Source organism: Dromaius novaehollandiae, chromosome 5 (assembly GCF_036370855.1).
Source record: "Dromaius novaehollandiae isolate bDroNov1 chromosome 5, bDroNov1.hap1, whole genome shotgun sequence".
In the NCBI taxonomy this organism is placed as follows: Eukaryota; Metazoa; Chordata; class Aves; order Casuariiformes; family Dromaiidae; genus Dromaius; species Dromaius novaehollandiae.
Window position 1 is genome coordinate 377,815 of NC_088102.1, and position 27,315 is coordinate 405,129.

Here is a 27,315-nt window from a genome sequence, read left to right on the forward strand (position 1 = left end):
CCCCCCGCTCCCCGACACGCTCCCGAGCTGACACAGGAGACCCCCCCCCCCCCGCCCCCCCGCGCTCCTCCGACCGCGCAGTAAACCGCACCACAGCCCCGGCGCACCCCCTTCCTCCCCCCGCCTCCGTGGCCCCGGGACGCTCCCAGCCGCCGGGACCCCCGGCACATGCGGGACCCGCAGCCTGCAGTGCGCCTCCCCCGGCCCCGCTCACCTCCTCCGCGGGGCGGCCGCCGGGCTGGTCCCGAAGGGCCGTGCTCCGTGGCAGCTCCGCTGCCCAGCTCCTGCCCCAGCGCCAGCTCCCCCCAACTGCAGCCCCAGCCCCCAAATGTGGGCCTGCCCTTGCCATCAGCCCCACCTGGGGCCTGTCCTGCCACCCAGCTCCCCCTGGCATTCATCCCAGCCCCAGGGCCCGCAGCTGTGGGCCTGCAGGAACTGGGCAGGGGGCCTGGCCATCAGCCCCCTCAGGGACAGCTGGGGCTGCCAGGGCAGCAGAGGCACCCCCACTCTCCTGACAGCAGCTTGCTGAGAGCTGAAGGGAGAGCCCTGCCTGGGGTGTAGAGTGCGGAAAGGGGAGTATGCGGAGCACAAAAGAACAAATCGAGAGCTCTGGGTGCAACACAAGTCAAGAAAAAAAAAAAAAAAAAAAAGAACAACGATAGAGCAAACAGAGTGACTCGGGGGGCACCAAAAGGAGGGCCCTGGGGCACACCCAGAAGCACCCAGAAAACTCCAGGACAGGAGAAAAAGCTAAACAGAGACCTCTGCGGCGTGCCGCAAAACACACACGGGGCCACGGGGCGCACCGAAAGGCACGCAGAGGGCTCGGGGGCAACCCAGAATGTGAACTGAGGGGTCCTGAGGGCATCAGAGGGCAAGTGCAGGGCTCTGGGGCAGACCAAAATACAGAGGAAGGGCCTTGGCGCACACCAGAGGGGTCACCAGGCACGCCGCAGGGCTCAACGCGGCTGACAGGATGGCGCCTGCAGGCTGCCCCAGGCACACGAGCGACACTGCGGAGTGCCAAAAGCAAATCCGGGAGCGGTTCGGGGACCTCACGCAGCCCTGGAGGGGCTCTGGCAGCCCTCGCGATGAGGGGAAACACCCCCAAGAGCCCCGAGGGTCCAGGCAACGCAAGGGAAATTCCCCGCAGCTCTGGGAACAGCACCGGGCTCCCTGGCAAGTGCAGGCACTCCCAAGTACATGGGACTCGGGGACCAGCTCCCAGCCCCGGACACAATGCATAACCTCCTGCCTCAGGCATCGTGTTCAGGCAAACCGCCCTGGAGCTCGGCACCAGCGTGCCTCCCCTTACCTACGATATCCAAAGAGTCACCGCCGCACCAGCGTCTGTCCGTACGTACGTCCGTCGGGGAAGGGTCAGCTCCTGCCCCTGCCCTCGACATGGCAGGTGTCCGAGTAGCCTCCCCCCAGTGCTTTTTCCTTCAGGGCTAGGATTCAGCTCGGAGAGCTGAGAGGAAAATGCCTGATCCCGCCTGCCTGCACTTCTGCCCCAACCCAGGCCAGAGCCCCTCAGGTTACTCAGTCCTCAGCGCTGCCTCGGGGAGGCCAAAATAACTGCTAACGGTCATTAGCCATACTTACCCTAGTTACCTGTGCCAGAACGCCTCCTCCTGTAGCAGTTCCTGGTGATATCGAGGGGCTGCTGCATTCTGGCTTCCTTGTTTCATCCCGTCCCTTCGGTATTAACCGCAAGCAAACGCTCGTCCGTCTCTTCTCCTCGTCAGCATTTGCTGTCCTTGGTTCCATCTCTGTAAGGAAGCGATAAACTCGCGTTTTACTTCCAGTGAAACGCTTAGGCTTATGCATGATCTTTTTCTCTTTACCCTGTTTTCTTTTTCCCCCTTGTTTTTCTTTTTTTCTTCTTCTTTTCCTTAAGGGAAAGGTCTTAATACGGCACTTTGCACCATACGTTGCAGGGTAAACGGTCTGGAAACGTTACACACAGCAATTAGGGCTAGGTTATTAGGCAGGCGGGCACGTCGCCTAATACCTTCCTAACGCCATCTTCCACGAAACCTTATTTTTATTCCGCTTCAGTGTTATTGTTACTGTTCGCAAACCCTCGTATGCATGCGCTTAACCGACAACTCTCTCGGTCTTTAACTACGTGGAGGAACGACAGCCCTCGATTTGCCTGTCTCCCTTTCAGACCTATTACCTTTTTGAGACTGCTCCTAGCTTCCTCTTACTCTTGCATGCTGGCCTCACAGGCGACGACCAAAATGAACCACCGGATCCCCAGGTCTTGCTGCTTCTCTTCGAGATGTGCCCCTTCGCGGCTTACGTTTCTTGGTCTCTTCAACTTCAGCCGTGGCAATTAATCTAAAAAAGTAAGTATGACATCTATTCCTTTCCGTAGCTGCGTGTACGATAACAAAACAAAAGAGAAACAGCCAAAGCAAAGCTAAGGCAGATACAGGCAACAGCAGCCACAGGGCAGGAACGGGTTACTCAGTCCTCAGCGCTGCCTCGGGGAGGCCGAAATAACTGCTAACGGTCATTAGCCATACTTACCCTAGTTACCCGTGCCAGAACGCCTCCTCCTGTAGCAGTTCCTGGTGATATCAAGGGGCCGCTGCATTCTGGCTTCCTTGTTTCATCCCGTCCCTTCGGTATTAACCGCAAGCAAACGCTCGTCCGTCTCTTCTCCTCGTCAGCATTTGCTGTCCTTGGTTCCATCTCTGTAAGGAAGCGATAAACTCGCGTTTTACTTCCAGTGAAACGCTTAGGTTTATGCATGATCTTTTTCTCTTTACCCTGTTTTCTTTTTCCCCCTTTTTTTTCTTTTTTTCTTCTTCTTTTCCTTAAGGGAAAGGTCTTAATACGGCACTTTGCACCATACGTTGCAGGGTAAACGGTCTGGAAACGTTACACACAGCAATTAGGGCTAGGTTATTAGGCAGGCGGGCACGTCGCCTAATACCTTCCTAACGCCATCTTCCACGAAACCTTATTTTTACTCCGCTTCAGTGTTATTGTTACTGTTCGCAAACCCTCGTATGCATGCGCTTAACCGACAACTCTCTCGGTCTTTAACTACGTGGAGGAACGACAGCCCTCGATTTGCCTGTCTCCCTTTCAGACCTATTACCTTTTTGAGACTGCTCCTAGCTTCCTCTTACTCTTGCATGCTGGCCTCACAGGCGACGACCAAAATGAACCACCGGATCCCCAGGTCTTGCTGCTTCTCTTCGAGATGTCCCCCTTCGGTGGGCTACCCTGCCAAACAAACCAAAAAGACTGCCGAGGCCGCGAGGGTACCAGATTTTCAGTCCGCTTCTCCGAGGCTTTCGGGGTGACTGACGTCACCGCTTCGCTTCACGTTACTCACAGCTACCTTCGTCTATTACTTAGGGCTAAACCTGTTTCTGTTTGCAGAGGGGCTTGTTGCTTGTTTAAACTTGACATATAGTCCATAACCTGCTCTGCATGCTCCCTAGTCCCTTCTGCTTTTGCAACACTTGTGGTAATTCAAGGCGGTAATTAAGAGTCCCCATTGCCCCATAGGCTGGAGCGAGACATTGCTGCTGCTCTGAGGAGGTGCCTAAAAGCCACGCTGTTTTCGCTAGCATCACTGGGGCTTCCCAGAGCCCATCGGTGTTCTCTTTGGCTCTTCCCGAGCCTTTTAGGTTTTTTAGGCTATTCCTTAGCCCTCCATTTTAGGGCAATGTTCTCCTTAAGCACTGCGCACAGCACGATTATCCCAGATCAGCCACATCGTGCACACACAGAGGCTTCTGAGAGGCGGCTCAGAAGAAAAGAGAGAAAAGTCTCTTTGTCATCCGCACATTCACCCGTCAACACTCTTCACCAGGAAGTGCTGTAAGTTCCTGTTTCTCTAAAGCGGGACTGAGTCGAGGCGGAGACGCAGATCGCACCCCATCTTTGTTAGAACGCCTCACTGCTGCGGGCACTGGGTCTGGCAGCAGTTTGAGGAATGTTTGGGGCCTTGCACAGAGTGCAGGGGAAGGTCTGGAGTCAGTGACAACATTGCGGCAGGGCTCGGAGGCGTTTTGGGGCCTGTGGGGGTGTTGGGGCAGGATTTGTGGGTGGTTTAATGGCTCTGGGGGGGCTGGTTGCAGGAAGGGTGGGACTCTGCGGGGCCCTCAGGGCAGGGGTGCCATCCCAGATGCGTAGTGAGCACACAGGGGTGCCCTACGTGGCTCTCAGCTCGGCGGGAGCAGCCACCGGTCTCCCACCCCACCAGACAGGGGAGCGGGGCGGGGGGGGGGGGGGAGGAGAGGAGGTGGAGGGATCTATGAGCTCGCAGAGAACGCCAGAGGAGGCAGCAGGGAACTCCCCAAGGACCCCGCGTCCCAGACGAGAGGAGGCATCAGGCTGCCGTGCCGCTGCTAGAGACATCCAGACCCCCGCGCAGACACCCCCCACACACTCCTCCAGGCTGCGTCCGCAGGGGCGAGCGCACGCCCCGGCCCGCGTTGGGGAGGAACCGGGGCCCTACAGGCGACACACGCAAAAGGGAGAGTCAGAGCCGCGCTCCGGCAGACCCGGCGCCGCGCAGACCCGGCGCGGCGCGGCGCGGCCCCCGGCCCGACTCCCCCCCCCCCGCCCCGCCGCCTCCACGCAGCGACGGCCCCGGCTGGCAGGACACAGCCCGACACCCGCGGCCACCCGAAGGCGCACGCTCGCCTCACCTCGCCTCACCGCGGCCCCCACATGCTCGACTCCAGGCCGCCTCTGCCCTCGCCCGCCGCCGTCCAGCCAAAACACCCGCCCTGCTCGCCGCCATCTTGCCCGCCGCCGCACCGCGCGTGCGCCGGCCGCCCAGGGCTCGCGCCGCCGCACCGCGCGTGCGCCGGCCGCCCAGGGCTCGCGCCGCCGCACCGCGCGTGCGCCGGCCGCCCAGGGCTCGCGCCGCCGCACCGCGCGTGCGCCGGCCGCCCAGGGCTCGCGCCGCCGCACCGCGCGTGCGCCGGCCGCCCAGGGCTCGCGCCGCCGCACCGCGCGTGCGCCGGCCGCCCAGGGCTCGCGCCGCCGCACCGCGCGTGCGCCGGCCCAGGACCGCGCGCGAGGGCGGGGGGAGCGCAGCGCGAGGGGCGGGGGGAGCGCAGCGCGAGGGGCGGGGGGAGCGCAGCGCGAGGGGCGGGGGAGCGCAGCGCGAGGGGCGGGGGAGCGCAGCGCGAGGCAGGCCAGACCCGCAATGGCCCCACCCTCGCGTGGTCGCAGCGCCGCGCTGCAGCCGGCCGGCTCCCGCGCGCCAACCGCAGCCCGCCGCGCCACCCCGGCGCTCAGGCCGAGCAGCGAGCGCCCCGAGGCTGCTCTGCCCGCGCCCGAGAGAGCGGCGGGCTTCAGCGAGCAGGCGCTGGGGCTGCCCCGGGGAGAGAGCGCCGCGGAGCAGCTCCGAGACGGCACTGCCCGTCCCCGCGCCCCCAGGAAGCACCGAGAAGGAAAAGCCCTCTCGGGAAAAGCGCTCCCGGTCCGTGAGCACCGGGCAGGGGGCACGAGCGCGGCCCCTGCGCTTACCCGTCCCCGAGAGAGCGCAGAGTAGCGGCCAACGCGGCGACCGGCAGCGCGCACGTGTGCGCCGGCTGCCCGCAACGGTCTCCGTACGCAGCGGTGGCCGCCGGCGGCTGCAGTGCTGCCTTGTCGACACGCGAGGGCAGCCGTGAGCGCGCCGGAACGCAATGCGCATGCGCGCCCCCCTCCCGCGTGCAGTGCCGCCTTTCAGACACGCGAGGGCAGCAAGGAGCAGGGCGCAGCGCTTTCCTGCCCCCCTTGCACAATACTCGCTAGGCAAAAGTGGCTTGGGCTCCTCCCGAACGCTTACCTGGCTTCATTACTACAGCTATTAGGAACCGAAGTGCATAGCCTTCTAGCAAAGGGAACGACCGTCTTTTCAAAACTTCCCGCGACTCCCCAGAATTGTCACTGCCTTGCATCAGCAGCCAGCTTCTTCCAACCCAGCCGCAAGAAACATTTTGCCTTCCCGGCAGAACTTTCTGCTCCCCGGGGGGGTCCAAAGGAAACCCGTCACTCACTACTGTCTGTCAAAACGTACCGGAAGCCCTCAAATACAGGACAAGACGCCTTCTCTAAGGAAGCTGACTACTAGGTCTGCTTCACGGCAGCTTCTCCCCAGTATCAGGGTCCACTCAATAAACAAAATAGGACGAGAAATGTCTTAATCTGCTCCAAGTGCTTTCGTAGAAGAGAACAACATCAAAACGAGGTATTATTGCATTTAGCCTCCACTACACGTGCTACCCCAGCGCCACGGACTTGCTTTAAAGCATCAGTGACGTACGCGGTCTGGCAGTAATTAATATTCACAGAATGAATACGCACTCGATCGAGTACGGGTGTTCATAAAAAGCTTTGCCAGTGCGTCGCTAGGTAACAAACCTAGACAAGCAGCTATTTGCCCTGATCCTTCGGCTTACATTTCTTCTGCCGGATGTAGTCAAACGTACCTGCATGCGGTGGCCTTGCGAGGCAGTGACACGGTGTCCGTGGGGTGGCTGTTCCAGGGTCTCTCGGGCTGTTCCAGGGTCCTCGGACAGCAACGGTGCTGGTCGACTTTCCCTTGCGCTGCACAGCAGGACAGCTCCCCACCGTGCCCTCCCAGCACCGCCACTCCTCCCAGCAGCTGCCTAACCGGCCCCAATCCTGAGCAAAGCTACGACCCCCAGGAGCCCGCAGCACCCCTCCTACTCTTCCCGCCCTCCCCATTTCCAAGAGGGACAGCCCCAGCCCCCGGGGACAACCCTGCCTGGTCACGCTGCTGTCCGAAAAGCGGATTCGTTGCCCGCTGTGCACTAAGCCAATAATGACACGCTCAGGAGAGACATTTGCTTATTTATTTCAGAGTTGTGCAAGCCTGGCTGCTCGGTGTTTTCCCCACAAATCAAGCGCAACTTCCCCCCCCCCCCCCGCCCCGGCTTTCCAAGTAGCATTTATACAAGTTGCAAGGTTTGCAACTTTCCCTCTTACACCGGTTGGTTAGTGATTTACATACAATTCTAATATTGCTTACACACCATTTTAAAACTACGCATGCTCAGGGGAGGGGTCTTCACCCGGGCACAGGTCTTTCTGACCTATGGGCGTGATTTTCTTGTATTATAATGAGGACAGTTCAGTTCGGGGATACCTCGAATTCCTTTGCTAAATTGGCAACGTCTACATAGAAAACAAAACATTTTGATTTACTATTTCTTTAAGGCTTTAGCACTTCTAGCATGGCCTTGATTAAAGAATTATTTCCTCCCAGGAAATGGGGGGGGGGGGGGGGGGGGTTCCTCCTCATCTGCCTAGTTTAAACAGCAGGAACACTCTTTCTGAGCTTCCAAGGTTGTCTTGCAACACCATCGGAGATGGAAAACACTTCCTGCCCTGTACCGGGGAAAAACAGGGGCATTCCACTGTCCCCCGTGACCTGTGGGGACTCAGGCGTGAGTGACACATGTCCAGTAAGGAACAGACCCAGCGGGCACTACAGCTCCTGGCCTGCCACGCGGCCGCCTGCTGGGAACCCCGCTGGCAGGGACCTGCCGCCGCCGCCCCCCCCGCGGGGCCACCTCGAGAGGCGCAGCATGGTCACCCAGTAGCCCCGCCTGAGAAGACTACACCTCCCAGCATACCGTGCACGCGAGAAGGGCGGCCCGGAAGCCCAGTGCCGGAAGACTACTGCTCCCGGCATGCCATGCCAAGCAACATGGCCGCCCGGAAGCCCAGTGCCGGAAGACTACCGCTCCCAGCATGCCGCGCTCAGAACATGCCCCACCGGAAGCCCAGTGCCGGAAGACTACTGCTCCCGGCATGCCGCGCCGAAAGCTACGGCTCCCCGCATTCCCGCACCCCAACTCCCGCCCCCCACCCGCAGCGCTGGGGCACCTTTGACCCTCGGCACATTCCGTTCCTTTCCGTCCCGCCCCCCTTCCCCTTCCCCCCTGTCCCCCCGGAAACGGCCGCAGAGCCCCGAGCGCGGCCCCGCCGGCCCCACCACCGGCCCGGGGCTCCCCCGACACCCCCGCGACCGGCCCCGCCTCAGCTCCGACACTGCCCCCGCCCCTCCACGACCCTCCTCCCCCCGCTCCCCGACACGCTCCCGAGCTGACACAGGAGACCCCCCCCCCCCCCGCCCCCCCGCGCTCCTCCGACCGCGCAGTAAACCGCACCACAGCCCCGGCGCACCCCCTTCCTCCCCCCGCCTCCGTGGCCCCGGGACGCTCCCAGCCGCCGGGACCCCCGGCACATGCGGGACCCGCAGCCTGCAGTGCGCCTCCCCCGGCCCCGCTCACCTCCTCCGCGGGGCGGCCGCCGGGCTGGTCCCGAAGGGCCGTGCTCCGTGGCAGCTCCGCTGCCCAGCTCCTGCCCCAGCGCCAGCTCCCCCCAACTGCAGCCCCAGCCCCCAAATGTGGGCCTGCCCTTGCCATCAGCCCCACCTGGGGCCTGTCCTGCCACCCAGCTCCCCCTGGCATTCATCCCAGCCCCAGGGCCCGCAGCTGTGGGCCTGCAGGAACTGGGCAGGGGGCCTGGCCATCAGCCCCTTCAGGGACAGCTGGGGCTGCCAGGGCAGCAGAGGCACCCCCACTCTCCTGACAGCAGCTTGCTGAGAGCTGAAGGGAGAGCCCTGCCTGGGGTGTAGAGTGCGGAAAGGGGAGTATGCGGAGCACAAAAGAACAAATCGAGAGCTCTGGGTGCAACACAAGTCAAGAAAAAAAAAAAAAAAAAAAAAGAACAACGATAGAGCAAACAGAGTGACTCGGGGGGCACCAAAAGGAGGGCCCTGGGGCACACCCAGAAGCACCCAGAAAACTCCAGGACAGGAGAAAAAGCTAAACAGAGACCTCTGCGGCGTGCCGCAAAACACACACGGGGCCACGGGGCGCACCGAAAGGCACGCAGAGGGCTCGGGGGCAACCCAGAATGTGAACTGAGGGGTCCTGAGGGCATCAGAGGGCAAGTGCAGGGCTCTGGGGCAGACCAAAATACAGAGGAAGGGCCTTGGCGCACACCAGAGGGGTCACCAGGCACGCCGCAGGGCTCAACGCGGCTGACAGGATGGCGCCTGCAGGCTGCCCCAGGCACACGAGCGACACTGCGGAGTGCCAAAAGCAAATCCGGGAGCGGTTCGGGGACCTCACGCAGCCCTGGAGGGGCTCTGGCAGCCCTCGCGATGAGGGGAAACACCCCCAAGAGCCCCGAGGGTCCAGGCAACGCAAGGGAAATTCCCCGCAGCTCTGGGAACAGCACCGGGCTCCCTGGCAAGTGCAGGCACTCCCAAGTACATGGGACTCGGGGACCAGCTCCCAGCCCCGGACACAATGCATAACCTCCTGCCTCAGGCATCGTGTTCAGGCAAACCGCCCTGGAGCTCGGCACCAGCGTGCCTCCCCTTACCTACGATATCCAAAGAGTCACCGCCGCACCAGCGTCTGTCCGTACGTACGTCCGTCGGGGAAGGGTCAGCTCCTGCCCCTGCCCTCGACATGGCAGGTGTCCGAGTAGCCTCCCCCCAGTGCTTTTTCCTTCAGGGCTAGGATTCAGCTCGGAGAGCTGAGAGGAAAATGCCTGATCCCGCCTGCCTGCACTTCTGCCCCAACCCAGGCCAGAGCCCCTCAGGTTACTTAGTCCTCAGCGCTGCCTCGGGGAGGCCAAAATAACTGCTAACGGTCATTAGCCATACTTACCCTAGTTACCTGTGCCAGAACGCCTCCTCCTGTAGCAGTTCCTGGTGATATCGAGGGGCTGCTGCATTCTGGCTTCCTTGTTTCATCCCGTCCCTTCGGTATTAACCGCAAGCAAACGCTCGTCCGTCTCTTCTCTTCGTCAGCATTTGCTGTCCTTGGTTCCATCTCTGTAAGGAAGCGATAAACTCGCGTTTTACTTCCAGTGAAACGCTTAGGCTTATGCATGATCTTTTTCTCTTTACCCTGTTTTCTTTTTCCCCCTTGTTTTTCTTTTTTTCTTCTTCTTTTCCTTAAGGGAAAGGTCTTAATACGGCACTTTGCACCATACGTTGCAGGGTAAACGGTCTGGAAACGTTACACACAGCAATTAGGGCTAGGTTATTAGGCAGGCGGGCACGTCGCCTAATACCTTCCTAACGCCATCTTCCACGAAACCTTATTTTTACTCCGCTTCAGTGTTATTGTTACTGTTCGCAAACCCTCGTATGCATGCGCTTAACCGACAACTCTCTCGGTCTTTAACTACGTGGAGGAACGACAGCCCTCGATTTGCCTGTCTCCCTTTCAGACCTATTACCTTTTTGAGACTGCTCCTAGCTTCCTCTTCCTCTTGCATGCTGGCCTCACAGGCGACGACCAAAACGAACAACTGCATCGCTAGGTCTAGCCCCCTCTCTTCAAGATGTGCCCCTTCGCGGCTTACGTTTCTTGGTCTCTTCAACTTCAGCCGTGGCAATTAATCTAAAAAAGTAAGTATGACATCTATTCCTTTCCGTAGCTGCGTGTACGATAACAAAACAAAAGAGAAACAGCCAAAGCAAAGCTAAGGCAGATACAGGCAACAGCAGCCACAGGGCAGGAACGGGTTACTCAGTCCTCAGCGCTGCCTCGGGGAGGCCAAAATAACTGCTAACGGTCATTAGCCATACTTACCCTAGTTACCCGTGCCAGAACGCCTCCTCCTGTAGCAGTTCCTGGTGATATCGAGGGGCTGCTGCATTCTGGCTTCCTTGTTTCATCCCGTCCCTTCGGTATTAACCGCAAGCAAACGCTCGTCCGTCTCTTCTCCTCGTCAGCATTTGCTGTCCTTGGTTCCATCTCTGTAAGGAAGCGATAAACTCGCGTTTTACTTCCAGTGAAACGCTTAGGTTTATGCATGATCTTTTTCTCTTTACCCTGTTTTCTTTTTCCCCCTTTTTTTTCTTTTTTTCTTCTTCTTTTCCTTAAGGGAAAGGTCTTAATACGGCACTTTGCACCATACGTTGCAGGGTAAACGGTCTGGAAACGTTACACACAGCAATTAGGGCTAGGTTATTAGGCAGGCGGGCACGTCGCCTAATACCTTCCTAACGCCATCTTCCACGAAACCTTATTTTTACTCCGCTTCAGTGTTATTGTTACTGTTCGCAAACCCTCGTATGCATGCGCTTAACCGACAACTCTCTCGGTCTTTAACTACGTGGAGGAACGACAGCCCTCGATTTGCCTGTCTCCCTTTCAGACCTATTACCTTTTTGAGACTGCTCCTAGCTTCCTCTTACTCTTGCATGCTGGCCTCACAGGCGACGACCAAAATGAACCACCGGATCCCCAGGTCTTGCTGCTTCTCTTCGAGATGTCCCCCTTCGGTGGGCTACCCTGCCAAACAAACCAAAAAGACTGCCGAGGCCGCGAGGGTACCAGATTTTCAGTCCGCTTCTCCGAGGCTTTCGGGGTGACTGACGTCACCGCTTCGCTTCACGTTACTCACAGCTACCTTCGTCTATTACTTAGGGCTAAACCTGTTTCTGTTTGCAGAGGGGCTTGTTGCTTGTTTAAACTTGACATATAGTCCATAACCTGCTCTGCATGCTCCCTAGTCCCTTCTGCTTTTGCAACACTTGTGGTAATTCAAGGCGGTAATTAAGAGTCCCCATTGCCCCATAGGCTGGAGCGAGACATTGCTGCTGCTCTGAGGAGGTGCCTAAAAGCCACGCTGTTTTCGCTAGCATCACTGGGGCTTCCCAGAGCCCATCGGTGTTCTCTTTGGCTCTTCCCGAGCCTTTTAGGTTTTTTAGGCTATTCCTTAGCCCTCCATTTTAGGGCAATGTTCTCCTTAAGCACTGCGCACAGCACGATTATCCCAGATCAGCCACATCGTGCACACACAGAGGCTTCTGAGAGGCGGCTCAGAAGAAAAGAGAGAAAAGTCTCTTTGTCATCCGCACATTCACCCATCAACACTCTTCACCAGGAAGTGCTCTAAGTTCCTGTTTCTCTAAAGCGGGACTGAGTCGAGGCGGAGACGCAGATCGCACCCCATCTTTGTTAGAACGCCTCACTGCTGCGGGCACTGGGTCTGGCAGCAGTTTGAGGAATGTTTGGGGCCTTGCACAGAGTGCAGGGGAAGGTCTGGAGTCAGTGACAACATTGCGGCAGGGCTCGGAGGCGTTTTGGGGCCTGTGGGGGTGTTGGGGCAGGATTTGTGGGTGGTTTAATGGCTCTGGGGGGGCTGGTTGCAGGAAGGGTGGGACTCTGCGGGGCCCTCAGGGCAGGGGTGCCATCCCAGATGCGTAGTGAGCACACAGGGGTGCCCTACGTGGCTCTCAGCTCGGCGGGAGCAGCCACCGGTCTCCCACCCCACCAGACAGGGGAGCGGGGCGGGGGGGGGGGGGGGGAGGAGAGGAGGTGGAGGGATCTATGAGCTCGCAGAGAACGCCAGAGGAGGCAGCAGGGAACTCCCCAAGGACCCCGCGTCCCAGACGAGAGGAGGCATCAGGCTGCCGTGCCGCTGCTAGAGACATCCAGACCCCCGCGCAGACACCCCCCACACACTCCTCCAGGCTGCGTCCGCAGGGGCGAGCGCACGCCCCGGCCCGCGCTGGGGAGGAACCGGGGCCCTACAGGCGACACACGCAAAAGGGAGAGTCAGAGCCGCGCTCCGGCAGACCCGGCGCCGCGCAGACCCGGCGCGGCGCGGCGCGGCCCCCGGCCCGACTCCCCCCCCCCCCGCCCCGCCGCCTCCACGCAGCGACGGCCCCGGCTGGCAGGACACAGCCCGACACCCGCGGCCACCCGAAGGCGCACGCTCGCCTCACCTCGCCTCGCCTCACCGCGGCCCCCACATGCTCGACTCCAGGCCGCCTCTGCCCTCGCCCGCCGCCGTCCAGCCAAAACACCCGCCCTGCTCGCCGCCATCTTGCCCGCCGCACCGCGCGTGCGCCGGCCGCCCAGGGCTCGCGCCGCCGCACCGCGCGTGCGCCGGCCGCCCAGGGCTCGCGCCGCCGCACCGCGCGTGCGCCGGCCGCCCAGGGCTCGCGCCGCCGCACCGCGCGTGCGCCGGCCGCCCAGGGCTCGCGCCGCCGCACCGCGCGTGCGCCGGCCGCCCAGGGCTCGCGCCGCCGCACCGCGCGTGCGCCGGCCGCCCAGGGCTCGCGCCGCCGCACCGCGCGTGCGCCGGCCCAGGACCGCGCGCGAGGGGCGGAGGGAGCGCGAGGGGCGGGGGGAGCGGAGCGCGAGGGGCGGGGGGAGCGCGAGGGGCGGGGGAGCGCAGCGCGAGGGGCGGGGGAGCGCAGCGCGAGGGGCGGGGGAGCGCAGCGCGAGGGGCGGGGGAGCGCAGCGCGAGGGGCGGGGGAGCGCAGCGCGAGGGGCGGGGGAGCGCAGCGCGAGGGGCGGGGGAGCGCAGCGCGAGGGGCGGGGGAGCGCAGCGCGAGGGGCGGGGGAGCGCAGCGCGAGGGGCGGGGGAGCGCAGCGCGAGGGGCGGGGGGAGCGCAGCGCGAGGGGCGGGGGGAGCGCAGCGCCAGGGGCGGGGGGAGCGCAGCGCGAGGGGCGGGGGGAGCGCCAGGGGCGGGGGAGCGCAGCGCGAGGCAGCCCAGACCCGCAATGGCCCCACCCTCGCGTGGTCGCAGCGCCGCGCTGCAGCCGGCCGGCTCCCGCGCGCCAACCGCAGCCCGCCGCGCCACCCCGGCGCTCAGGCCGAGCAGCGAGCGCCCCGAGGCTGCTCTGCCCGCGCCCGAGAGAGCGGCGGGCTTCAGCGAGCAGGCGCTGGGGCTGCCCCGGGGAGAGAGCGCCGCGGAGCAGCTCCGAGACGGCACTGCCCGTCCCCGCGCCCCCAGGAAGCACCGAGAAGGAAAAGCCCTCTCGGGAAAAGCGCTCCCGGTCCGTGAGCACCGGGCAGGGGGCACGAGCGCGGCCCCTGCGCTTACCCGTCCCCGAGAGAGCGCAGAGTAGCGGCCAACGCGGCGACCGGCAGCGCGCACGTGTGCGCCGGCTGCCCGCAACGGTCTCCGTACGCAGCGGTGGCCGCCGGCGGCTGCAGTGCTGCCTTGTCGACACGCGAGGGCAGCCGTGAGCGCGCCGGAACGCAATGCGCATGCGCGCCCCCCTCCCGCGTGCAGTGCCGCCTTTCAGACACGCGAGGGCAGCAAGGAGCAGGGCGCAGCGCTTTCCTGCCCCCCTTGCAAAATACTCGCTAGACAAAAGTGGCTTGGGCTCCTCCCGAACGCTTACCTGGCTTCATTACTACAGCTATTAGGAACCGAAGTGCATAGCCTTCTAGCAAAGGGAACGACCGTCTTTTCAAAACTTCCCGCGACTCCCCAGAATTGTCACTGCCTTGCATCAGCAGCCAGCTTCTTCCAACCCAGCCGCAAGAAACATTTTGCCTTCCCGGCAGAACTTTCTGCTCCCCGGGGGGGTCCAAAGGAAACCCGTCACTCACTACTGTCTGTCAAAACGTACCGGAAGCCCTCAAATACAGGACAAGACGCCTTCTCTAAGGAAGCTGACTACTAGGTCTGCTTCACGGCAGCTTCTCCCCAGTATCAGGGTCCACTCAATAAACAAAATAGGACGAGAAATGTCTTAATCTGCTCCAAGTGCTTTCGTAGAAGAGAACAACATCAAAACGAGGTATTATTGCATTTAGCCTCCACTACACGTGCTACCCCAGCGCCACGGACTTGCTTTAAAGCATCAGTGACGTACGCGGTCTGGCAGTAATTAATATTCACAGAATGAATACGCACTCGATCGAGTACGGGTGTTCATAAAAAGCTTTGCCAGTGCGTCGCTAGGTAACAAACCTAGACAAGCAGCTATTTGCCCTGATCCTTCGGCTTACATTTCTTCTGCCGGATGTAGTCAAACGTACCTGAACGCAGTGGCCTTGCGAGGCAGTGACACGGTGTCCGTGGGGTGGCTGTTCCAGGGTCTCTCGGGCTGTTCCAGGGTCCTCGGACAGCAACGGTGCTGGTCGACTTTCCCTTGCGCTGCACAGCAGGACAGCTCCGCACCGTGCCCTCCCAGCACCGCCACTCCTCCCAGCAGCTGCCTAACCGGCCCCAATCCTGAGCAAAGCTACGACCCCCAGGAGCCCGCAGCACCCCTCCTACTCTTCCCGCCCTCCCCATTTCCAAGAGGGACAGCCCCAGCCCCCGGGGACAACCCTGCCTGGTCACGCTGCTGTCCGAAAAGCGGATTCGTTGCCCGCTGTGCACTAAGCCAATAATGACACGCTCAGGAGAGACATTTGCTTATTTATTTCAGAGTTGTGCAAGCCTGGCTGCTCGGTGTTTTCCCCACAAATCAAGCGCAACTTCCCCCCCCCCGCCCCGGCTTTCCAAGTAGCATTTATACAAGTTGCAAGGTTTGCAACTTTCCCTCTTACACCGGTTGGTTAGTGATTTACATACAATTCTAATATTGCTTACACACCATTTTAATACTACGCATGCTCAGGGGAGGGGTCTTCACCCGGGCACAGGTCTTTCTGACCTATGGGCGTGATTTTCTTGTATTATAATGAGGACAGTTCAGTTCGGGGATACCTCGAATTCCTTTGCTAAATCGGCAACGTCTACATAGAAAACAAAACATTTTGATTTACTATTTCTTTAAGGCTTTAGCACTTCTAGCATGGCCTTGATTAAAGAATTATTTCCTCCCAGGAAATGGGAGGGGGGGGTTCCTCCTCATCTGCCTAGTTTAAACAGCAGGAACACTCTTTCTGAGCTTCCAAGGTTGTCTTGCAACACCATCGGAGATGGAAAACACTTCCTGCCCTGTACCGGGGAAAAACAGGGGCATTCCACTGTCCCCCGTGACCTGTGGGGACTCAGGCGTGAGTGACACATGTCCAGTAAGGAACAGACCCAGCAGGCACTACAGCTCCTGGCCTGCCACGCGGCCACCCGCTGGGAACCCCGCTGGCAGGGACCTGCCGCCGCCGCCCCCCCCGCGGGGCCACCTCGAGAGGCGCAGCATGGTCACCCAGTAGCCCCGCCTGAGAAGACTACACCTCCCAGCATACCGTGCACGCGAGAAGGGCGGCCCGGAAGCCCAGTGCCGGAAGACTACTGCTCCCGGCATGCCATGCCAAGCAACATGGCCGCCCGGAAGCCCAGTGCCGGAAGACTACCGCTCCCAGCATGCCGCGCTCAGAACATGCCCCACCGGAAGCCCAGTGCCGGAAGACTACTGCTCCCGGCATGCCGCGCCGAAAGCTACGGCTCCCCGCATTCCCGCACCCCAACTCCCGCCCCCCACCCGCAGCGCTGGGGCACCTTTGACCCTCGGCACATTCCGTTCCTTTCCGTCCCGCCCCCCTTCCCCTTCCCCCCTGTCCCCCCGGAAACGGCCGCAGAGCCCCGAGCGCGGCCCCGCCGGCCCCACCACCGGCCCGGGGCTCCCCCGACACCCCCGCGACCGGCCCCGCCTCAGCTCCGACACTGCCCCCGCCCCTCCACGACCCTCCTCCCCCCGCTCCCCGACACGCTCCCGAGCTGACACAGGAGACCCCCCCCCCCCGCCCCCCCGCGCTCCTCCGACCGCGCAGTAAACCGCACCACAGCCCCGGCGCACCCCCTTCCTCCCCCCGCCTCCGTGGCCCCGGGACGCTCCCAGCCGCCGGGACCCCCGGCACATGCGGGACCCGCAGCCTGCAGTGCGCCTCCCCCGGCCCCGCTCACCTCCTCCGCGGGGCGGCCGCCGGGCTGGTCCCGAAGGGCCGTGCTCCGTGGCAGCTCCGCTGCCCAGCTCCTGCCCCAGCGCCAGCTCCCCCCAACTGCAGCCCCAGCCCCCAAATGTGGGCCTGCCCTTGCCATCAGCCCCACCTGGGGCCTGTCCTGCCACCCAGCTCCCCCTGGCATTCATCCCAGCCCCAGGGCCCGCAGCTGTGGGCCTGCAGGAACTGGGCAGGGGGCCTGGCCATCAGCCCCTTCAGGGACAGCTGGGGCTGCCAGGGCAGCAGAGGCACCCCCACTCTCCTGACAGCAGCTTGCTGAGAGCTGAAGGGAGAGCCCTGCCTGGGGTGTAGAGTGCGGAAAGGGGAGTATGCGGAGCACAAAAGAACAAATCGAGAGCTCTGGGTGCAACACAAGTCAAGAAAAAAAAAAAAAAAAAAAGAACAACGATAGAGCAAACAGAGTGACTCGGGGGGCACCAAAAGGAGGGCCCTGGGGCACACCCAGAAGCACCCAGAAAACTCCAGGACAGGAGAAAAAGCTAAACAGAGACCTCTGCGGCGTGCCGCAAAACACACACGGGGCCACGGGGCGCACCGAAAGGCACGCAGAGGGCTCGGGGGCAACCCAGAATGTGAACTGAGGGGTCCTGAGGGCATCAGAGGGCAAGTGCAGGGCTCTGGGGCAGACCAAAATACAGAGGAAGGGCCTTGGCGCACACCAGAGGGGTCACCAGGCACGCCGCAGGGCTCAACGCGGCTGACAGGATGGCGCCTGCAGGCTGCCCCAGGCACACGAGCGACACTGCGGAGTGCCAAAAGCAAATCCGGGAGCGGTTCGGGGACCTCACGCAGCCCTGGAGGGGCTCTGGCAGCCCTCGCGATGAGGGGAAACACCCCCAAGAGCCCCGAGGGTCCAGGCAACGCAAGGGAAATTCCCCGCAGCTCTGGGAACAGCACCGGGCTCCCTGGCAAGTGCAGGCACTCCCAAGTACATGGGACTCGGGGACCAGCTCCCAGCCCCGGACACAATGCATAACCTCCTGCCTCAGGCATCGTGTTCAGGCAAACCGCCCTGGAGCTCGGCACCAGCGTGCCTCCCCTTACCTACGATATCCAAAGAGTCACCGCCGCACCAGCGTCTGTCCGTACGTACGTCCGTCGGGGAAGGGTCAGCTCCTGCCCCTGCCCTCGACATGGCAGGTGTCCGAGTAGCCTCCCCCCAGTGCTTTTTCCTTCAGGGCTAGGATTCAGCTCGGAGAGCTGACAGGAAAATGCCTGATCCCGCCTGCCTGCACTTCTGCCCCAACCCAGGCCAGAGCCCCTCAGGTTACTTAGTCCTCAGCGCTGCCTCGGGGAGGCCAAAATAACTGCTAACGGTCATTAGCCATACTTACCCTAGTTACCCGTGCCAGAACGCCTCCTCCTGTAGCAGTTCCTGGTGATATCGAGGGGCTGCTGCATTCTGGCTTCCTTGTTTCATCCCGTCCCTTCGGTATTAACCGCAAGCAAACGCTCGTCCGTCTCTTCTCTTCGTCAGCATTTGCTGTCCTTGGTTCCATCTCTGTAAGGAAGCGATAAACTCGCGTTTTACTTCCAGTGAAACGCTTAGGCTTATGCATGATCTTTTTCTCTTTACCCTGTTTTCTTTTTCCCCCTTGTTTTTCTTTTTTTCTTCTTCTTTTCCTTAAGGGAAAGGTCTTAATACGGCACTTTGCACCATACGTTGCAGGGTAAACGGTCTGGAAACGTTACACACAGCAATTAGGGCTAGGTTATTAGGCAGGCGGGCACGTCGCCTAATACCTTCCTAACGCCATCTTCCACGAAACCTTATTTTTACTCCGCTTCAGTGTTATTGTTACTGTTCGCAAACCCTCGTATGCATGCGCTTAACCGACAACTCTCTCGGTCTTTAACTACGTGGAGGAACGACAGCCCTCGATTTGCCTGTCTCCCTTTCAGACCTATTACCTTTTTGAGACTGCTCCTAGCTTCCTCTTCCTCTTGCATGCTGGCCTCACAGGCGACGACCAAAACGAACAACTGCATCGCTAGGTCTAGCCCCCTCTCTTCAAGATGTGCCCCTTCGCGGCTTACGTTTCTTGGTCTCTTCAACTTCAGCCGTGGCAATTAATCTAAAAAAGTAAGTATGACATCTATTCCTTTCCGTAGCTGCGTGTACGATAACAAAACAAAAGAGAAACAGCCAAAGCAAAGCTAAGGCAGATACAGGCAACAGCAGCCACAGGGCAGGAACGGGTTACTCAGTCCTCAGCGCTGCCTCGGGGAGGCCAAAATAACTGCTAACGGTCATTAGCCATACTTACCCTAGTTACCCGTGCCAGAACGCCTCCTCCTGTAGCAGTTCCTGGTGATATCGAGGGGCTGCTGCCTTCTGGCTTCCTTGTTTCATCCCGTCCCTTCGGTATTAACCGCAAGCAAACGCTCGTCCGTCTCTTCTCTTCGTCAGCATTTGCTGTCCTTGGTTCCATCTCTGTAAGGAAGCGATAAACTCGCGTTTTACTTCCAGTGAAACGCTTAGGCTTATGCATGATCTTTTTCTCTTTACCCTGTTTTCTTTTTCCCCCTTGTTTTTCTTTTTTTCTTCTTCTTTTCCTTAAGGGAAAGGTCTTAATACGGCACTTTGCACCATACGTTGCAGGGTAAACGGTCTGGAAACGTTACACACAGCAATTAGGGCTAGGTTATTAGGCAGGCGGGCACGTCGCCTAATACCTTCCTAACGCCATCTTCCACGAAACCTTATTTTTACTCCGCTTCAGTGTTATTGTTACTGTTCGCAAACCCTCGTATGCATGCGCTTAACCGACAACTCTCTCGGTCTTTAACTACGTGGAGGAACGACAGCCCTCGATTTGCCTGTCTCCCTTTCAGACCTATTACCTTTTTGAGACTGCTCCTAGCTTCCTCTTCCTCTTGCATGCTGGCCTCACAGGCGACGACCAAAACGAACAACTGCATCGCTAGGTCTAGCCCCCTCTCTTCAAGATGTGCCCCTTCGCGGCTTACGTTTCTTGGTCTCTTCAACTTCAGCCGTGGCAATTAATCTAAAAAAGTAAGTATGACATCTATTCCTTTCCGTAGCTGCGTGTACGATAACAAAACAAAAGAGAAACAGCCAAAGCAAAGCTAAGGCAGATACAGGCAACAGCAGCCACAGGGCAGGAACGGGTTACTCAGTCCTCAGCGCTGCCTCGGGGAGGCCAAAATAACTGCTAACGGTCATTAGCCATACTTACCCTAGTTACCCGTGCCAGAACGCCTCCTCCTGTAGCAGTTCCTGGTGATATCGAGGGGCTGCTGCATTCTGGCTTCCTTGTTTCATCCCGTCCCTTCGGTATTAACCGCAAGCAAACGCTCGTCCGTCTCTTCTCCTCGTCAGCATTTGCTGTCCTTGGTTCCATCTCTGTAAGGAAGCGATAAACTCGCGTTTTACTTCCAGTGAAACGCTTAGGTTTATGCATGATCTTTTTCTCTTTACCCTGTTTTCTTTTTCCCCCTTTTTTTTCTTTTTTTCTTCTTCTTTTCCTTAAGGGAAAGGTCTTAATACGGCACTTTGCACCATACGTTGCAGGGTAAACGGTCTGGAAACGTTACACACAGCAATTAGGGCTAGGTTATTAGGCAGGCGGGCACGTCGCCTAATACCTTCCTAACGCCATCTTCCACGAAACCTTATTTTTACTCCGCTTCAGTGTTATTGTTACTGTTCGCAAACCCTCGTATGCATGCGCTTAACCGACAACTCTCTCGGTCTTTAACTACGTGGAGGAACGACAGCCCTCGATTTGCCTGTCTCCCTTTCAGACCTATTACCTTTTTGAGACTGCTCCTAGCTTCCTCTTACTCTTGCATGCTGGCCTCACAGGCGACGACCAAAATGAACCACCGGATCCCCAGGTCTTGCTGCTTCTCTTCGAGATGTCCCCCTTCGGTGGGCTACCCTGCCAAACAAACCAAAAAGACTGCCGAGGCCGCGAGGGTACCAGATTTTCAGTCCGCTTCTCCGAGGCTTTCGGGGTGACTGACGTCACCGCTTCGCTTCACGTTACTCACAGCTACCTTCGTCTATTACTTAGGGCTAAACCTGTTTCTGTTTGCAGAGGGGCTTGTTGCTTGTTTAAACTTGACATATAGTCCATAACCTGCTCTGCATGCTCCCTAGTCCCTTCTGCTTTTGCAACACTTGTGGTAATTCAAGGCGGTAATTAAGAGTCCCCATTGCCCCATAGGCTGGAGCGAGACATTGCTGCTGCTCTGAGGAGGTGCCTAAAAGCCACGCTGTTTTCGCTAGCATCACTGGGGCTTCCCAGAGCCCATCGGTGTTCTCTTTGGCTCTTCCCGAGCCTTTTAGGTTTTTTAGGCTATTCCTTAGCCCTCCATTTTAGGGCAATGTTCTCCTTAAGCACTGCGCACAGCACGATTATCCCAGATCAGCCACATCGTGCACACACAGAGGCTTCTGAGAGGCGGCTCAGAAGAAAAGAGAGAAAAGTCTCTTTGTCATCCGCACATTCACCCATCAACACTCTTCACCAGGAAGTGCTCTAAGTTCCTGTTTCTCTAAAGCGGGACTGAGTCGAGGCGGAGACGCAGATCGCACCCCATCTTTGTTAGAACGCCTCACTGCTGCGGGCACTGGGTCTGGCAGCAGTTTGAGGAATGTTTGGGGCCTTGCACAGAGTGCAGGGGAAGGTCTGGAGTCAGTGACAACATTGCGGCAGGGCTCGGAGGCGTTTTGGGGCCTGTGGGGGTGTTGGGGCAGGATTTGTGGGTGGTTTAATGGCTCTGGGGGGGCTGGTTGCAGGAAGGGTGGGACTCTGCGGGGCCCTCAGGGCAGGGGTGCCATCCCAGATGCGTAGTGAGCACACAGGGGTGCCCTACGTGGCTCTCAGCTCGGCGGGAGCAGCCACCGGTCTCCCACCCCACCAGACAGGGGAGCGGGGCGGGGGGGGGGGGGGGGAGGAGAGGAGGTGGAGGGATCTATGAGCTCGCAGAGAACGCCAGAGGAGGCAGCAGGGAACTCCCCAAGGACCCCGCGTCCCAGACGAGAGGAGGCATCAGGCTGCCGTGCCGCTGCTAGAGACATCCAGACCCCCGCGCAGACACCCCCCACACACTCCTCCAGGCTGCGTCCGCAGGGGCGAGCGCACGCCCCGGCCCGCGCTGGGGAGGAACCGGGGCCCTACAGGCGACACACGCAAAAGGGAGAGTCAGAGCCGCGCTCCGGCAGACCCGGCGCCGCGCAGACCCGGCGCGGCGCGGCGCGGCCCCCGGCCCGACTCCCCCCCCCCCCGCCCCGCCGCCTCCACGCAGCGACGGCCCCGGCTGGCAGGACACAGCCCGACACCCGCGGCCACCCGAAGGCGCACGCTCGCCTCACCTCGCCTCGCCTCACCGCGGCCCCCACATGCTCGACTCCAGGCCGCCTCTGCCCTCGCCCGCCGCCGTCCAGCCAAAACACCCGCCCTGCTCGCCGCCATCTTGCCCGCCGCACCGCGCGTGCGCCGGCCGCCCAGGGCTCGCGCCGCCGCACCGCGCGTGCGCCGGCCGCCCAGGGCTCGCGCCGCCGCACCGCGCGTGCGCCGGCCGCCCAGGGCTCGCGCCGCCGCACCGCGCGTGCGCCGGCCGCCCAGGGCTCGCGCCGCCGCACCGCGCGTGCGCCGGCCGCCCAGGGCTCGCGCCGCCGCACCGCGCGTGCGCCGGCCGCCCAGGGCTCGCGCCGCCGCACCGCGCGTGCGCCGGCCCAGGACCGCGCGCGAGGGGCGGAGGGAGCGCGAGGGGCGGGGGGAGCGGAGCGCGAGGGGCGGGGGGAGCGCGAGGGGCGGGGGAGCGCAGCGCGAGGGGCGGGGGAGCGCAGCGCGAGGGGCGGGGGAGCGCAGCGCGAGGGGCGGGGGAGCGCAGCGCGAGGGGCGGGGGAGCGCAGCGCGAGGGGCGGGGGAGCGCAGCGCGAGGGGCGGGGGAGCGCAGCGCGAGGGGCGGGGGAGCGCAGCGCGAGGGGCGGGGGAGCGCAGCGCGAGGGGCGGGGGGAGCGCAGCGCGAGGGGCGGGGGGAGCGCAGCGCCAGGGGCGGGGGGAGCGCAGCGCGAGGGGCGGGGGGAGCGCCAGGGGCGGGGGAGCGCAGCGCGAGGCAGCCCAGACCCGCAATGGCCCCACCCTCGCGTGGTCGCAGCGCCGCGCTGCAGCCGGCCGGCTCCCGCGCGCCAACCGCAGCCCGCCGCGCCACCCCGGCGCTCAGGCCGAGCAGCGAGCGCCCCGAGGCTGCTCTGCCCGCGCCCGAGAGAGCGGCGGGCTTCAGCGAGCAGGCGCTGGGGCTGCCCCGGGGAGAGAGCGCCGCGGAGCAGCTCCGAGACGGCACTGCCCGTCCCCGCGCCCCCAGGAAGCACCGAGAAGGAAAAGCCCTCTCGGGAAAAGCGCTCCCGGTCCGTGAGCACCGGGCAGGGGGCACGAGCGCGGCCCCTGCGCTTACCCGTCCCCGAGAGAGCGCAGAGTAGCGGCCAACGCGGCGACCGGCAGCGCGCACGTGTGCGCCGGCTGCCCGCAACGGTCTCCGTACGCAGCGGTGGCCGCCGGCGGCTGCAGTGCTGCCTTGTCGACACGCGAGGGCAGCCGTGAGCGCGCCGGAACGCAATGCGCATGCGCGCCCCCCTCCCGCGTGCAGTGCCGCCTTTCAGACACGCGAGGGCAGCAAGGAGCAGGGCGCAGCGCTTTCCTGCCCCCCTTGCAAAATACTCGCTAGACAAAAGTGGCTTGGGCTCCTCCCGAACGCTTACCTGGCTTCATTACTACAGCTATTAGGAACCGAAGTGCATAGCCTTCTAGCAAAGGGAACGACCGTCTTTTCAAAACTTCCCGCGACTCCCCAGAATTGTCACTGCCTTGCATCAGCAGCCAGCTTCTTCCAACCCAGCCGCAAGAAACATTTTGCCTTCCCGGCAGAACTTTCTGCTCCCCGGGGGGGTCCAAAGGAAACCCGTCACTCACTACTGTCTGTCAAAACGTACCGGAAGCCCTCAAATACAGGACAAGACGCCTTCTCTAAGGAAGCTGACTACTAGGTCTGCTTCACGGCAGCTTCTCCCCAGTATCAGGGTCCACTCAATAAACAAAATAGGACGAGAAATGTCTTAATCTGCTCCAAGTGCTTTCGTAGAAGAGAACAACATCAAAACGAGGTATTATTGCATTTAGCCTCCACTACACGTGCTACCCCAGCGCCACGGACTTGCTTTAAAGCATCAGTGACGTACGCGGTCTGGCAGTAATTAATATTCACAGAATGAATACGCACTCGATCGAGTACGGGTGTTCATAAAAAGCTTTGCCAGTGCGTCGCTAGGTAACAAACCTAGACAAGCAGCTATTTGCCCTGATCCTTCGGCTTACATTTCTTCTGCCGGATGTAGTCAAACGTACCTGAACGCAGTGGCCTTGCGAGGCAGTGACACGGTGTCCGTGGGGTGGCTGTTCCAGGGTCTCTCGGGCTGTTCCAGGGTCCTCGGACAGCAACGGTGCTGGTCGACTTTCCCTTGCGCTGCACAGCAGGACAGCTCCGCACCGTGCCCTCCCAGCACCGCCACTCCTCCCAGCAGCTGCCTAACCGGCCCCAATCCTGAGCAAAGCTACGACCCCCAGGAGCCCGCAGCACCCCTCCTACTCTTCCCGCCCTCCCCATTTCCAAGAGGGACAGCCCCAGCCCCCGGGGACAACCCTGCCTGGTCACGCTGCTGTCCGAAAAGCGGATTCGTTGCCCGCTGTGCACTAAGCCAATAATGACACGCTCAGGAGAGACATTTGCTTATTTATTTCAGAGTTGTGCAAGCCTGGCTGCTCGGTGTTTTCCCCACAAATCAAGCGCAACTTCCCCCCCCCCGCCCCGGCTTTCCAAGTAGCATTTATACAAGTTGCAAGGTTTGCAACTTTCCCTCTTACACCGGTTGGTTAGTGATTTACATACAATTCTAATATTGCTTACACACCATTTTAATACTACGCATGCTCAGGGGAGGGGTCTTCACCCGGGCACAGGTCTTTCTGACCTATGGGCGTGATTTTCTTGTATTATAATGAGGACAGTTCAGTTCGGGGATACCTCGAATTCCTTTGCTAAATCGGCAACGTCTACATAGAAAACAAAACATTTTGATTTACTATTTCTTTAAGGCTTTAGCACTTCTAGCATGGCCTTGATTAAAGAATTATTTCCTCCCAGGAAATGGGAGGGGGGGGTTCCTCCTCATCTGCCTAGTTTAAACAGCAGGAACACTCTTTCTGAGCTTCCAAGGTTGTCTTGCAACACCATCGGAGATGGAAAACACTTCCTGCCCTGTACCGGGGAAAAACAGGGGCATTCCACTGTCCCCCGTGACCTGTGGGGACTCAGGCGTGAGTGACACATGTCCAGTAAGGAACAGACCCAGCAGGCACTACAGCTCCTGGCCTGCCACGCGGCCACCCGCTGGGAACCCCGCTGGCAGGGACCTGCCGCCGCCGCCCCCCCCGCGGGGCCACCTCGAGAGGCGCAGCATGGTCACCCAGTAGCCCCGCCTGAGAAGACTACACCTCCCAGCATACCGTGCACGCGAGAAGGGCGGCCCGGAAGCCCAGTGCCGGAAGACTACTGCTCCCGGCATGCCATGCCAAGCAACATGGCCGCCCGGAAGCCCAGTGCCGGAAGACTACCGCTCCCAGCATGCCGCGCTCAGAACATGCCCCACCGGAAGCCCAGTGCCGGAAGACTACTGCTCCCGGCATGCCGCGCCGAAAGCTACGGCTCCCCGCATTCCCGCACCCCAACTCCCGCCCCCCACCCGCAGCGCTGGGGCACCTTTGACCCTCGGCACATTCCGTTCCTTTCCGTCCCGCCCCCCTTCCCCTTCCCCCCTGTCCCCCCGGAAACGGCCGCAGAGCCCCGAGCGCGGCCCCGCCGGCCCCACCACCGGCCCGGGGCTCCCCCGACACCCCCGCGACCGGCCCCGCCTCAGCTCCGACACTGCCCCCGCCCCTCCACGACCCTCCTCCCCCCGCTCCCCGACACGCTCCCGAGCTGACACAGGAGACCCCCCCCCCCCGCCCCCCCGCGCTCCTCCGACCGCGCAGTAAACCGCACCACAGCCCCGGCGCACCCCCTTCCTCCCCCCGCCTCCGTGGCCCCGGGACGCTCCCAGCCGCCGGGACCCCCGGCACATGCGGGACCCGCAGCCTGCAGTGCGCCTCCCCCGGCCCCGCTCACCTCCTCCGCGGGGCGGCCGCCGGGCTGGTCCCGAAGGGCCGTGCTCCGTGGCAGCTCCGCTGCCCAGCTCCTGCCCCAGCGCCAGCTCCCCCCAACTGCAGCCCCAGCCCCCAAATGTGGGCCTGCCCTTGCCATCAGCCCCACCTGGGGCCTGTCCTGCCACCCAGCTCCCCCTGGCATTCATCCCAGCCCCAGGGCCCGCAGCTGTGGGCCTGCAGGAACTGGGCAGGGGGCCTGGCCATCAGCCCCTTCAGGGACAGCTGGGGCTGCCAGGGCAGCAGAGGCACCCCCACTCTCCTGACAGCAGCTTGCTGAGAGCTGAAGGGAGAGCCCTGCCTGGGGTGTAGAGTGCGGAAAGGGGAGTATGCGGAGCACAAAAGAACAAATCGAGAGCTCTGGGTGCAACACAAGTCAAGAAAAAAAAAAAAAAAAAAAGAACAACGATAGAGCAAACAGAGTGACTCGGGGGGCACCAAAAGGAGGGCCCTGGGGCACACCCAGAAGCACCCAGAAAACTCCAGGACAGGAGAAAAAGCTAAACAGAGACCTCTGCGGCGTGCCGCAAAACACACACGGGGCCACGGGGCGCACCGAAAGGCACGCAGAGGGCTCGGGGGCAACCCAGAATGTGAACTGAGGGGTCCTGAGGGCATCAGAGGGCAAGTGCAGGGCTCTGGGGCAGACCAAAATACAGAGGAAGGGCCTTGGCGCACACCAGAGGGGTCACCAGGCACGCCGCAGGGCTCAACGCGGCTGACAGGATGGCGCCTGCAGGCTGCCCCAGGCACACGAGCGACACTGCGGAGTGCCAAAAGCAAATCCGGGAGCGGTTCGGGGACCTCACGCAGCCCTGGAGGGGCTCTGGCAGCCCTCGCGATGAGGGGAAACACCCCCAAGAGCCCCGAGGGTCCAGGCAACGCAAGGGAAATTCCCCGCAGCTCTGGGAACAGCACCGGGCTCCCTGGCAAGTGCAGGCACTCCCAAGTACATGGGACTCGGGGACCAGCTCCCAGCCCCGGACACAATGCATAACCTCCTGCCTCAGGCATCGTGTTCAGGCAAACCGCCCTGGAGCTCGGCACCAGCGTGCCTCCCCTTACCTACGATATCCAAAGAGTCACCGCCGCACCAGCGTCTGTCCGTACGTACGTCCGTCGGGGAAGGGTCAGCTCCTGCCCCTGCCCTCGACATGGCAGGTGTCCGAGTAGCCTCCCCCCAGTGCTTTTTCCTTCAGGGCTAGGATTCAGCTCGGAGAGCTGACAGGAAAATGCCTGATCCCGCCTGCCTGCACTTCTGCCCCAACCCAGGCCAGAGCCCCTCAGGTTACTTAGTCCTCAGCGCTGCCTCGGGGAGGCCAAAATAACTGCTAACGGTCATTAGCCATACTTACCCTAGTTACCCGTGCCAGAACGCCTCCTCCTGTAGCAGTTCCTGGTGATATCG

General features: G+C 61.3%; 1 long non-coding RNA gene across 1 annotated transcript in view; it reads right to left on the reverse strand.

The window, feature by feature from the left end:
- Positions 1–305: 305 nt before the first annotated feature.
- The window catches only part of LOC135328421 (uncharacterized), a 73,528-nt gene continuing 46,518 nt past the window's right edge, over positions 306–27,315 (reverse strand). The window contains exons 19-27 of the long non-coding RNA XR_010389249.1: positions 19,881–20,047; positions 19,525–19,688; positions 18,948–19,114; positions 18,592–18,755; positions 10,611–10,777; positions 10,255–10,418; positions 9,678–9,844; positions 2,183–2,346; positions 306–1,772 (exon numbers count right to left, since the gene is read on the reverse strand). This is a non-coding gene — a long non-coding RNA (uncharacterized LOC135328421). The remainder of the gene's footprint in view (positions 1,773–2,182; positions 2,347–9,677; positions 9,845–10,254; positions 10,419–10,610; positions 10,778–18,591; positions 18,756–18,947; positions 19,115–19,524; positions 19,689–19,880; positions 20,048–27,315) is intronic.